The 13,714-nt window shown below is 38.2% G+C and overlaps 1 protein-coding gene across 2 annotated transcripts in view; it reads right to left on the bottom strand.

Annotated features, from left to right (window-relative positions):
- TEX15 (testis expressed 15, meiosis and synapsis associated) overlaps positions 1-13,270 on the bottom strand; it is a 62,352-nt gene extending 49,082 nt beyond the window's left edge. Inside the window, exons 1-2 of one of the 2 annotated variants that reach the window (XM_036995529.2) lie at positions 13,173-13,270; positions 1,457-1,532 (exon numbers count right to left, since the gene is read on the bottom strand). The gene's annotated coding sequence lies outside the window, so the exon portion shown is untranslated. Of the gene's footprint in view, positions 1-1,456; positions 1,533-1,583; positions 1,822-12,413; positions 12,476-13,172 lie in introns of those variants that run through there. The other variant, XM_073219049.1, reaches the window with a different exon arrangement.
- Positions 13,271-13,714: the final 444 nt, after the last annotated feature.

Below are 13,714 nucleotides of genomic sequence, written 5' to 3'. Positions count from 1 at the left end.
CCAGACAACTTTGTCCACCTATCCCTTCTCCTGCACAGCAAGCTCCGTACAAATCCCGTGCCTTCAGCAGCCTTCTCGCTGCTAGCAAGCCACTCAGACCGCCCTCCTTTCCTTTGTCTCAGAGTAGCCGAATGTGGATCTCTGTCCTCCACAAATGGCTGGAATCTCAGTCTCTCCAAGAATTCCACCTCTCTTAGCTTTCCAACCCCACTAATTTCCAGAGCACCATGCAATGTAGCTTTTGTGCTCCCAAAGCGGATCTCCAGGGCTGGGTGTTCAGCAGTCCTAGGCTTCCTCTCTCCTCCCCACTCTGTTTCTCTTCCTCCCGACGGTGAGCTGGGCTGGGGGAAGGGCTTGGGTCCCACTGGATCAAGGCTTTGGTATTTTACCCTGTTTTGTGAGATCTGCTCTGTTCTCCAGGTGTGTGCAGTCTGGCACAGCCTTCTTTCCTGTTGCTCTTTTAGGATTAATTGTATTAACTATATCTTCATTTTGAAACAGAATTTTTTGGAAAGTATTTATGATACAGTAAAGAGTCTATACAATAACTGAGCAGACACGAGTTTGTGTTGATTATGCCTCTAAGTAGGTGCTCCTAAGCTTTACTCTTTTCACTTGTTTCTGTAAGACTTAAAGTTGTACTGTAAACTGCAAAATGTTTTACCTCCTCCTCCATTTATTCCCCTTGCTGCCACCTTAGTCTCTATGTTTACATTTCTTCTGTATCCACATACAGGCAATGCAGGAAACCGTATGTAAGTTGATACCATAAAAGTCTGATAGCTTCGTAAAAGTTAAAAGATCTGAGCCCTCCTCTAACTTTCAAACTATTTAGAAAACTTATTTGCTTAGAGTGCTTCTATAACTATGGCTCTTTTGATTATTAAATGTCAATAGTTGGTCCTATTTTCATCCTGTGAGCTGTTTTGTTTTTAGAATCAATCAAATATCACTTAAAACTTAGTTGATTAATATGTGGGTGACCAAATGTGGCAATACCACTTTTGATTAGGAAAAAAAAAAAAGACTGGCTACAAAATAAGTTTCTTATACTTATGTACTGATTCAAAAGACAAGTCCAAACCTTGAACACCACAAATGTTCTATGAAATACTTGAGTATTGGCCTGTTAGTCAAAGATTCAACATGTATGCTAAATTAAGGTCAATTTTACATGGGCCAATCTTCTCCACTGGACTTTACCCATTTTTCTCTCTCTGAATCACCAATTACTGTTCTTCATTAAGTACCCAATAAATATTTACTGCAAAGGATAAATATGTATATACTTTAAAAGCACTCCAACATGTGAAAAAAAATACAGTTTCATGTTACCTTATTGCCAAATTATTTTTAAGTCAGTTGTAAACTAGAAGGCCTACCCCAAGTGGGATGAAAAAATCAATACAGTACTACAGGAAATAGCAGGAGCAAAGCCATTGTTTGAAATACTTACCGCTCTTCAGTGGAATCTACCATCATATAGTTTTGATTAGGAATCAATCCATACATGAAAAATGATAAATGAATATCTATGAAAAAAGAAAAAGGCAGAAATATCAGAGAATATGGTCAGAAACTACCTCTGGAATAATTCTTTATTGTCCTCTCCATTCACTTTTCTCTCCTGATTTTTGCCTCCCTTTTGATGTCTGTTTCATTTTAGGGGAGGGAGAGGTCTGTTCTCTGCATGTCGCAGTGCCTTTTCTCTCACACCCTTGTGTTCTTTTCCCCTCCTTCATTCCTCTTCTAAGTCTTTCTCTTCCCTTCATACATTCTTGTGTGCTGTTCCCAATCAGCTCACCACTTTTAAGCAGTCACCTAGTAGAGAAAATGACACTATGACACATCAGATGAACTTGTTCTTCCATTTTTATATATAGTAAAAAATATGAACACTAAGTAACACTGCTAATTCTATGCTAAAATTGTTTAAGTGATTGAATACGGTTATGATACATGCTATGTACCGTGTAGGTACTTTACAGTATCCTTGAGAACTACCTGTTAATCAAGAAAAAAAATGTAGATCCATTTTTGAAAATTTTGTATTTCATCCTCACTGATTAGTAAAGTAGTATTGATATGTATTCCCATTTTTCAGATGAGAAAACAGAGACTCAGAAAGGTTAAGAAATGTGCCTAAAACTACCAAACTGCTAAATTATTTTTCAAATCCAGGCTTGATGCTGGATTCTAAACCACTACATTACTCCCACCAAGTTTCTTTCTAGAGACATTTAAACCTTAAATCTGATTGTATGCACCATGGAAACAAGAAAGAATTACAGTTTGTATAAATCTTAATGACCTATTATAATTAGGTCTTGATTCCAGTATAACACTACTTATGTCTTGATTTCAGGATAATACTACTGGTTACATGATGGTATCTATGTGGTACTAATCCATTCATTGAAACATCAGCAAAATTTTGGACTGACTCCAAATTCTAAATTTTTGTCTTTTCTCCAAGTTAAGCATTTGAGAAAATAAAAAGGTATTTTAATAGAAATTGTAGATCCAGTTTTGAAAATAACATTAATACATTTTAAAACTCAATGTGTAAACAAAAGGACATCTTATCCTTTACTGAGTTATTATTTTGCTTAGGATTTACTCAAATAATTTAATGAGTGTCATTGCCCAAGAGGCCCAAAGAAACAGAAGCAGAAGTAGAGATAATAAAGAACCAATCAGAGGTAAGTATAGTCATATAGTATCAAGAAAGTAAGGATGAGAGACTGAGCATATAAAAATGAAATGGCAAATAATGTGGGAACTAGAAATGTTAAGCACTTTGACAATGATGGTCTCTTTTGCACAAATTGCCATGATAGGAGCTGGCATTCTCATACAAATGTCAAAAATTTTATATTAAATATTCAGTAATAACATATGGGTAATATATGCATTTAGAAATTGATGATTAGTTATACTAAATTAAAGGATAATTTTAAGTCAGTATATTAACAAGAACCTGAAGCAACTTGTTAATTAACACAACTGTCATGCATAAAAAACCAGTATGGATGAAGATGTAAAGGTTAATATTTTGTCTTTCAATTTGGTCAATGAAGTTGCTCTAGAAAGGATGTTAACAAAAAGACACATGCACAGAGCTAGTCCAGACTTTCTGGGATGGCAAAATAGTGGCAAACAAAATCCCTGAAATAGGAAAAAAATATATATATTCACTAAGGAGACCCTGAAATTACAAGAACACCAGCCACAGGTTTTCACAAAGAAGGTACTTATTTGGTAAGCCTTTCCACAAACTCAAGGGATAACCCATTAAAAGAAAAAATGAAACTGTCTTCAAGCCTTGTTTTCTCTACCAGATATACTAGTACAGTAACTCTGAATTTTCTCTGCAGAGGTATGTATGTATTTGTATTGGGTTATGGTTGAAAATATTCAACTAAAGCGCCAATTAAATAGAATTCTGTATTAATTGATATACTTCAGATCTCCTTGTTGAGAACTACCTGCTAATCAAGAAAAAAAAAAGAAGGCTTATAGAAGAGTGGGGGCAGGGGAGGAGCCTGTTTTACCTCATTTTAGCCTGTTTACGGAAACGCTAAGAATGTGTTATGAAATAATTCAAGTGACAAGGAATCACGTCTACAAAACTGTGTTCAGTTGTGAGAATTCAGTTGTGAGAATAAAACCCTAAAGTGTCAACTTTTCTATTCTTTAGGAACTTGTTGCATTTGAGGGCAGAAAATAGAGAAACACATATCAACTAACAAGGTGAAACAACCAACACATTTTGGGGTATAAAACTATATCAGAAAATTAAGTAAGCTAGTTTTGAATTTGTCAAATTAACACTTATTAGGTGGAGCCCAGAGTCCTGGATGGTGAGCTAAGGTTCAAAAAGATACCACAAGAGGAATTAAAATAGAAAAGTTAATTGGTTACAGGTCCTGGAGGAAGTACAGTGGACCCTTGAATAATTCTGGGCTTAGGGGTGCTGATGCTCCTACAGCTGAAAATTCCCCAAAACTTAACTGTCTACTGTTGACCCAGAGCCTCAATGATACACTAATCATACATATAACATACACATGTGTATATGTGCATGTTATATGTATTATAACTGTATTCCTGCAATAAAGTAAGCTAGAGAAAAGAAAATGTTTTTCAAACTGTCACAAATCTCCAAAAAATTCTCGAATGTTTTTATTGGAATAAATCCCCATCTAAGGGGACCCATACAGTTCAAACCCATGTTGGTAAAGGGTCAACTGTACTTGACATGCCTGAAGGAGCCACACGGGGAGGTCAAGGCAGAGTAAAGGCAGAGAGAGCAGGACCTGGGACACATGCCTTTATTAGGGTCTGTGGGATGAATGCTTTGGGATTCCTGGGCTAAGGCTGGATCGGTTAACTCAAATCACAAGGGCAGAGTTTCAGTAAGCCACTCAGAGGTCTTAACAAGGGGTATACAAAGGGAAGGCCATGGGGGAACCCAGGGAGACTGTTGATCACAAGGCTGGTGGGGAAGTCATATCAGAAACTTCCATTTGCTTGTGACTTTGAGGGCTACTGTTAACGGCATGAACTTACATGAGGGGGCTAGTGTCAGCTTAAGGTCACTGGAGACCAAAGAGAATGAATGCCAAGACAGCAATACCATGGAGTAGCTTAGCTAAATTCTCAACAAAGCTTGAGGTAAAAATAAAAAGAGAAGGAGAGAAATGAAGTGACCCATGTGACAAGAATGGGGTAAAGAATCTGCTCCACTCTATTTAATTCAATTATTTAGTTTTGAGTCTGTATTTAAAGAAGCTTTAAAAAAAGTTTTGTGTTGAAAAAGATCTTAAAAGACACCTCTGGAAAGAAATATTATTCAGTAAATTTGTTATCCAGGTATATACTGTACTTTACCAACTATAGGTAGACCATTGGCTATGCAAGCACCAGGAATTAAAATTAACATTTGTGAAATTATCTGTGTTTCAAGGTATTAGTGAACTAAGGTCAGTGCTTCTCAAATTGTCCCTAGACATGTTCCAGCATCAAGCTGGAAACATGTTAGCAAAGCAAATCTTCTGGCCCCATCTCAGACCTACTCAGTCAGAAACCCTAGGAGTTGGGCCCAGCAATCTGTGATCTGACAAGTTCTCCAGGCAATTCAAATGCAACCTAGATTTGAGACCTACTGGTAGATAATTCTGAGGCAAGCACCTAATCAGCTACATGAGAGGAGTTTCCTTTTTCCCCTTCTTCCTTTTTATATTTAGCATTAGCTATCTCTTTCAACCACTTTTACTATTAAGAAAAAGAAATGTTCTTAACTGGGAACCTGACTTCTAGGCTTAATGTTCTTGCAGAAAAAGAATCCAAAATGAATTTTAAAAAGAATGTGGTTTTGGCACCAGAGGGGGTGAAGATTTAATAATATGGGCAACTGTTGAACCACTGTGTTGTACATTTGAAACCAACGTAAGATTGTATATGAATGATACTTCAATAAAAAAAAAAAAGATTGTGGTTTTGCTTTTTGGGGCAGGAAGGGAGGCAGGCAATTAATTCATTCAATAAGTATTTATCAAGCAGCTACCTTGCTCCAGGCATTCAACAAGAAGGAAAGACAAGAAAATAGAACTCTGAAGGCCACCAACAATTTTAGTTTGGGTACCATGCAATGTAACAGTAATAACACAGATTGCCTAATCCTGGTGCACACATAGGCAGTAATAACCACACAAGTAATAAGATATTTATATTGAAGCAATGGACTAGCAAAGCAAAAACATCATGGTTCATCTCCAATGATCTAGGGTTATGGTTCTCAAACTTTAAAATACACCAGAATCACCTAGAGGGCTTTAATAAAACAAGATTACTGAAACCCATCCCCAGAGTTTCTATTCAGAATGTCTGACCTGGGCCCAGGAATTTTATTTCTAACAAATTCCCAGATGATGCTGATGATTCAGGGACATTTTGTGAACCACCAATCTAGACGATCAGGCACAATAAAATGTGGGCACTTCAGGAAGGAAGGATCCCAAGGACTACCAGTACATTTCTCAAGACTTACTCCCTTATATTTATTGCTGAGATTTAGTCTGTTGCCCTTATGACAAAGACAATAGGTAAAAGAAGTATCATCTTTTAAACTATGTGGTTTAACTGTTTTATCACAATAACCCATGTTCAGTTGTCTATGTTGGATCAACCAACCTCCAATACAAAGAATTTCCTAGATTAGAACAAAAATCTAGTAATTAAAGATTTCCATGACTTTGTGGTGACTCAGATGCCCTAATTTTGTTTTAATGCCCTGTACTAGATGGATTTCTCCAAAAATTTTGGACAGGTTCTCCCTCCAGGCCCAAGGAGAATCCTGTATCTATTAAACACAGTCAAATGAAAGTAAAGTTAAAAGTAATTTACATGCTTTAAAGACTATCCCAAGAGCCTAGACTCTGGGCAGGAGACTTCCAGTCCAGCTGCTTTTTCTCAGGGGAATAATTAAAGTTAAGGGGCCCCCAAGGGCTAGAACTCCCCTGGTTTCTTTCCCTTCAGAGTCTAAGTGCTTTGGTAAAAACAGATCAGGTTCCACAAAGAGGCAAAAGTCATCCTGGCTACAGAGAAAGATGAGAGAACAGCCCAACTGTTCAACATTCAATCCTCCAGTCCTAGTCCTCCTTTCAGCCTTCTCAAATGACCACATTCTGACTGGTTTGACCGAAATAAAACCACTCTACCATGGACTAAACTACTAAAGGATGATTTGGAATCTACTGCACAAGGAAGATAACCTGGACTACCTACCCTGCTCCTACATATCAACCTTATTTCATGAACACAATGACAGAATAATTGTTACCCAAATACTAAATATAAGGAATGCCTTCCTTTAAGTTACTATATTGAAAACACAGTGAAAAGCAAATGAAACATCAAAAAAAAAATCACCTCCTAGCCAGCCACTCCTTGTCCTTCCTATACAAGTAAAAAGAGAGAGACGAACACCTGGCTAAACTTCTGGATAGTAGATATATTGCTAGAAGGGTATAAAATATGGAAGTTAATTGTGCTACTAGACTGAAAAAAGATGAGGAATAGATCAATCAATCAGTCTAATGCCAAACGGAGTGCATGCTCTGCTCAGATGGAAATTAGATGCAAAAGGAGTTAGGGAATTATTGTAAAAGCACAGGGATAAGATTAGTAACTAATCTATTATGGCTATGAGACTTTTTAAAAGACATTGGGGAAATACAAAGGAATAATCAGATAATTAAAGATAATGACATACTATTTTCAAGGGAATTGAAAACCCTTGGAAGAGAATGAATAATAATAATCACTTTATTTAATTTTTGTAGAAAACTTAAAAGTTACTTTCCCCAACAACAAAAATAACCTCTAAAATTGGTCTTATCTAAAAATCCACACAGTTCATTTTTATTAATATAAGAAAAATAGCTATATAGATAATACACGAGGCACTGCCTGATAAATCTCTAAATAGGACTGAACACTTAATCCCTCCTGCACAGGGATAATTGTATTTTTACTAGTTAAAAACCAGCAGTATTCCTCAGATTGCCCTCTAATGCTAATGAAATGTGCACTGGATTATTCTTGCTATTCAAGTTGCTCTGCTCATTTAAAAATATTAAGCTATCTTTCCATGTTAGTCCAAAGAATTCAACAGTAGTTTAATTTTTTGACACCTCTAAATGAGGAAAATATAACCACCCATCATTATTCACCTATAATGGTCTGCTGAACCTAAAAGTAAGAAATGCATGGTTGAGGACAAAGAAATAAAATAAAAACAAACTTTTTCTTTTAAAGATAACTATTTAGTATTGGCTCATATATAATTGTAATGGAGTTATACCCAAAAAACATCAGTATACAATTATAATTCCTAAATTGATCTAATTATACATCCTCATGAAAGATGCAGAATGTTCACTTAAAAATCAATCTCTTTTCCTATTTAAATTTGAGAAAGGCACTGGCAATTTTCCAATCTTCTTTCATATCAGCAACAAATGGATAATGTACATCCTTACTATGGTCCTATCAAGAATGGGTTTTAATATATAATTTGTCTATTTCTAATATCACATTCATTTTAAGATAAAGAAGCTTCTCAAATATTATGTAGAAGCAATTTAATCATGCAATGTCTAAAATACTGAAATAAACCTGGTGGGAATACACCAAACAGTCAGACTGGAGAGACTTACAGGACTTCAAAGAAAACTGTAGGCAAAACTTGAGTATTATCAAGTTCCCAGAAAAGAAGTACCTAGAACACCAGCTCAACACCCTAGACAGAGAAGTAAACTTGGATCATTTTTCTTGGCTTCTGTGGTGCTATCTTCTATTAGACTACAAATTTTAGTACAACTTTTGGATGGTCTGTAAATATAAGATAACCAAACAGTAATTTGCCATTAGCCTTTTTTCCAGATTCAGTATATTTGTAGCAAATAATTTTCCCTTAAAAAATTTATAGGTAGTTCAAATAAACTGTTTTTAAAAAAATGATTTAACTTATTCATACCGCAGATAAGAGGTGGTTATTTTTAGTGGCAGTTTGGTAAACCCAGATTACCTGGTTCATATTCTATTCTGTTCTGCCCCTCACTAACTGTGCAATTTTGGACCAGTTACCTATTCTCAGTGCCTCGGTTTCTACTTATATAAAAATAAGTAAGTTAACAAATATCTCCATGCTAAGTTAATTCAGTTAATTGACACTGCTGCTGCGTTGATTAAATCAGTTAATACATGCAGCACACAGAACAATGACTGATTCATATTAAAGCACTAGGTAAGTGTCGGCTATTAGTAGCGCATGTTTAATCACACAAGGAGGTATTCTTTTTTCCTTCTGTTTAATGCTAATCACCCAACATTCCTCCAACCTTTTTCAAATAGTTATACTATTGACCTGTGAAGCCCTATTCTCTAAGAGAGAACAAGTATTCATAAAGGGTTTGTATTTGTATGGGCTAAATACCTCAGAAGGGCAGGCACACAATAAATCTGGGAAAACAAAAACAATAGTTTTAATTGAAATGGGCTTGAAAGACACATGCAAATACAAAAAGTTGGGTTTTCGAGAGAGAGATAAAGATGGATTTGTAGAACTTCCCTTTAAAATTTGTTCTTTTACTGTTCACTGAAGTTGCTTCCTATTTCTTGGCTAAATATGTCATGCACAACACAACACAGAATGTAAAGGATATATAAACCTTAAGTAAAATTAGCATTTCAAGCTCAAAGGGCTTACAGACTTCCCTGACCACCACAATAAGTAATTCTACTAGCAAAGAATTCATTGATTTTTATACAAGCTTTGTCCCTTTTAAATTTGTTCTTTTATATTAATGGCAAAAAAATAGTAATGTTTTCATTTATTTATATTAGGAAATACTTGTTCCTATCTTCCTGTACATATGATAATTAATTTTTTCCTCATAGTTTCTGCTAAGATCCGGCATTAAAATGTTTACATGAGCTTGAAATGTCTCTCCAAACTTGTAAGCCACAGGGTACAGAACACTGCCTGCTCATAGAGAGGTCACTACAATGTGCAATAAATGTGGACTATTGGAAGAAGCAAAGGACTGGCAGTCAAAAGCCTAGATATGAGTCCTAGTTCTACTATTACCTAGCTATTTCAGCTTATAAAACTGAAAATGCGTTCCTGTGAAAACAGCTCTCTCAAGTTTATTTCTGTTAAACTTGTTTTTGAGGGAGGGGGCCTCACATCCTTAAAGAGAGTCTGATGAAGCCACGACCTTTTCCTCAGCAAAAATTAACGCAACCCAGACATTTTTTGTAATTAGAGACTTCAAGTCATCACTGAAGTTCATGTATCCCAACTTAAGAACCTCTACATGAGAGGATTACAATGGTTCCAGCTGGTTTAAATAGATAATCCCGATTAATCATTCATTTTCTGTCTCTCACATGCATTTTATAGTCTTGCTGTGCAACCTGTAAAGATATCAATGCTAACAAGCCTGTGCTTATACAAGTGAAAAGGAAGTGAGTTATCTTCACTGACAGAAAGAAAGTTCTGTTCCCCACTTGAGGCATCAGCACTTGTACAGGGGGTTTTAGATTTGTCTTGATGAGCTAGATACATAAATCACTGATTTTCTCTATTGCACTGTCCTGAAATTCTCAAGTTGAGTCACAGTAGGTTAAATGTCTCAGAGAAACCTAAAAATCAGAATAGCTTTGTACACCTCGGGACCTAATAAGCACTATCAAAGCTATCCCAAAGGAACACCAGGTTCCGAGAGGGACTGAACTGCCCACTTACATTCACAGCCACACTGGGGAAGGCAATAGCTGCAGCTTCGCCAAAGTCTCAGCTGTTGTAATTAATAAGACACACCCTCAGGAGCAGCTATCATTCGTTTCAAAGAGCCATAATTACAAAGGCTTTGTATTATGTGGACTATACATTCTAAGGATATAGAGTTGCTACCAGACTTCAGGGACTATCTTCATAGGCAAAGTTGCTCATTAAAGCGATCCTCAAATTTACTCTACATATGAGTTGAAATGTTTCTGAACTTTGCTCTACTTACTATGCAACTTTACCTCATCTTGTAAAATAGAGCTATTTCTAAGAAGTTAATTTCTGACACTCTAACGCTATTGCCACATTAACTTTATAAAACTGAAAGTATTACAAAGTAAAAAAAAATCATCTTAGAGTATCACTTATAAACACATTAAATCAGTGAATAAAGCACTGGTGCTCTGGAAATATTTGTTGAATTGAAAAACACTCCTTTTTGATAAAGATAAGGAACAAAATATGAGTAGAGAAAAGGTAAAATTTACAGGAAAATGAATCCCAACTGTGCAACACATTCAGGGTGTGCAGAGTTAATCAGATTCCATCACATCTAACAGGATAATATGAAGGAACTTCAAATCTCCTATATCATCCTTCATGAAAGCAAAGGTACTTTGAAATAAATGAGAAAACAGGAACACAGCAAAAGCAAAGCATAATAATAGATTAACCAAAAATCATAATTGCTGATTTTCTAAAATTAATCCTCAGGTATTGTAAAAATGGTGATTGTTTTCCCTTACTTAAAATTTTTGCAATCCAGGTACAGTGTGTCATCTCTCAGTATAGTAAAACATAACTTTATAATTTAAAAGTGCCCAAATACATTAGTTGCTGTACTGAAAGAAAAAGTGATCCTCAGATCACTTGTAATTGAATAAAATATAATGACATTTTATTAATAAGAGTACTATAATTATATTTCACTGGTTTAAAAAGCATTTAAAAATTGAGATATAATTGACATCAACATTACATTAGTTTCAGGCATACAACATGATTCTTTATGTTCATATTGTGAAGTGACAAAACACTTTAAATGTATTAAACTATAAAAACACGACTGAAATATATAATAAAATTGAACTTATCATTAGCCACTAGAATCAAAATTTCAGAGAATGTAAATAAAAGTTATCATGCTCTTTTCCCTATTGGTCAATAACTAAACTCTACAGCTAATACCTATTTTTCCCTAATTATGTGACTACTTCAATAAATTTTTAAAAAGGAAATGTGCATGGGTATTCAAGACCCTTAGGCATTCTCTCCAAAATTTTGACATCGCTAAGATTAGGTAAGGTTCAGAATTCTAAATACCTAGGCCATAAGATAAAAACAGTTGGGTTTTTCTTTTTTTAATTAGAAGCTTTTAAAAAAGTGGGCAATGACAGCACAATGAAAATCTCTTTTAACTACTGACTTCAATCCTCCAGCTCCCTTGGCCTCAACTGTTAAAATGTACCCATTCCAATCAGTAACGATGAATGAAGCCTTTTTAAAACCTTTTTAGAATACAAAATACATAAAATTAAGTATTTGCTAAATTGAACTCAATCACTCTTTCAAGCTGTACCACTTCTACTCCTTGTACACATACTTAACACGTCAGAAAGACGACTCAAAACTTAAGCAAATTTTAATTTTGTGTGACTTCGACTTCGTACTTTGAAAGTGCCATATTCAATCTGTCATCCTCAAAGCAAACCATGCACTTAGCGGGTGCTGGGGTGCTTTACATCGCACTCAGAGCCCACAATGCTTAAAACTTGAGGGGAACTGTGCTCTTTTTAAAGCCTTGGAGTTACCAATAACCTTTCCACTTTCTGCAGCATCGTTACCAGTGTTTTCCACACAGCCACCACGGGCGCCGTGTTACCTCAAACTGAGTATGTCAAATAAATGGAATAAATTCAACCACAAGCATGGAAAGGAGCCTGAAAAGATCTGATGAGAAGGGACGGGCACAGGAAGTGGCTCCTATTCAACTACCTGCCTGTCAGGGGACGGCTTCGGCACCCACACCTCTGTGGGACGGGGCAAGTGTCAGTACCTTCAGAGTTCAATCAACAAGTCCAAAACCACCATGGCGCAGCTGTCTCGCCAAACCTCCACGCAGCCCTTACAACGGCCAAAGCACCCCGGACGCGCGGCGGCGCATCCCCGAACGCCCTCCGCGCCCGCCTCCTGAGTCGCCCTCGCCTACCCGAGCGCCCCCACGGCCACCGGCTCCTGCAGCGAGACAGCGGGCGGCCGGCGCCGGCGGGCATCGTCCGAGCGCGGGCTCTGCTCGGGGGCGACGCGGCGCGCAGACGCCCCGGTGGCCCGGGCGGCTGATCGCCTCACGGCGCCGCGGCAGCAACAATGTGGAGAGCCGCGCGGGAGTCGGGACCTGAGGTCCAGGAGTGGGCGGTGCCCCCGTGAAGCTCCGCCCCGCCCCCGGAAACAGCCCCCGGCCGTCGGGGGCCCAGACGGATTTGAGTAGAATGTTCGAGGCGCCGCCGGCTCCATGCTGAGGGCTAGAGCGTCTGCACTGCTCCCTTTTGCCTTCGGGCAGCTGTAACCCGAGGCCCCCTGCTACGTGAGGCGCCGGGCTACCTCAGGGGCCCTCCGCGGCGTGGGAATCAGCTCATGCAAGCCAGTTCATATTTCACTTTACCTGTCCGCGCGTCCTGACCCTCCGAGGTCCACTCTGGGCCCAGGTTAAGAGTCCCTGAACTTTATGATAATCAACATTCTTTCCCTTTTTAGTTCCCCGGGAACCTTGCTAGTTTCTAAACCCCCTCGCTTCATCCCCACATTCCCCACAAACCTTGAGCAGCCTTCTTTGCAGGTCAGGTCCTCGGAATCAACATCTGCTCCCACAGGATCCGTAGGCACCCGCAAGGAGATGCCGCACGTGAGGTGAGGTCGCATCTACGCCTGCGCAGTGGGCGGCGAGAGGCCCTGCGGAGAAGCACCGCAGCGTGGCGATGGCGGGCTGGGTAGGAGCCGACCTCGTGCGGTAGGCAGCGGCGTACTGCCCCAGCGTGCAATGTGCATACAGTACTGCCCCATTTGCACATAGTAGGCCCTCAACAAACGTTTGTTGGCATGTTTAAATGAATGGAATATACCCGCTCCTGGCGTCCTTTCCACTGAGATGGAGGCCTGGGGCCTCTCCTCTAAACTGAACAGAGTGGGCCTTGCTTAAGCAAGCCTCCAGGCATCCTCACTTCCTATAAAGGGGCCGTTCTGGTACAGTTTGTGATGACTTCATAATTTAATTTTAAAAGTTTTGGATTAAAAATTTCATGTGTTCCACAGCTAAAGGCCAGCTGCTTAGCTAAGGCTCAAGACTGGAGGTAGTAAACA

This window comes from Manis javanica, chromosome 12, assembly GCF_040802235.1.
Source record: "Manis javanica isolate MJ-LG chromosome 12, MJ_LKY, whole genome shotgun sequence".
Lineage (NCBI taxonomy): Eukaryota > Metazoa > Chordata > Mammalia > Pholidota > Manidae > Manis > Manis javanica.
This window is presented reverse-complemented; position numbering and strand designations above follow the sequence as displayed.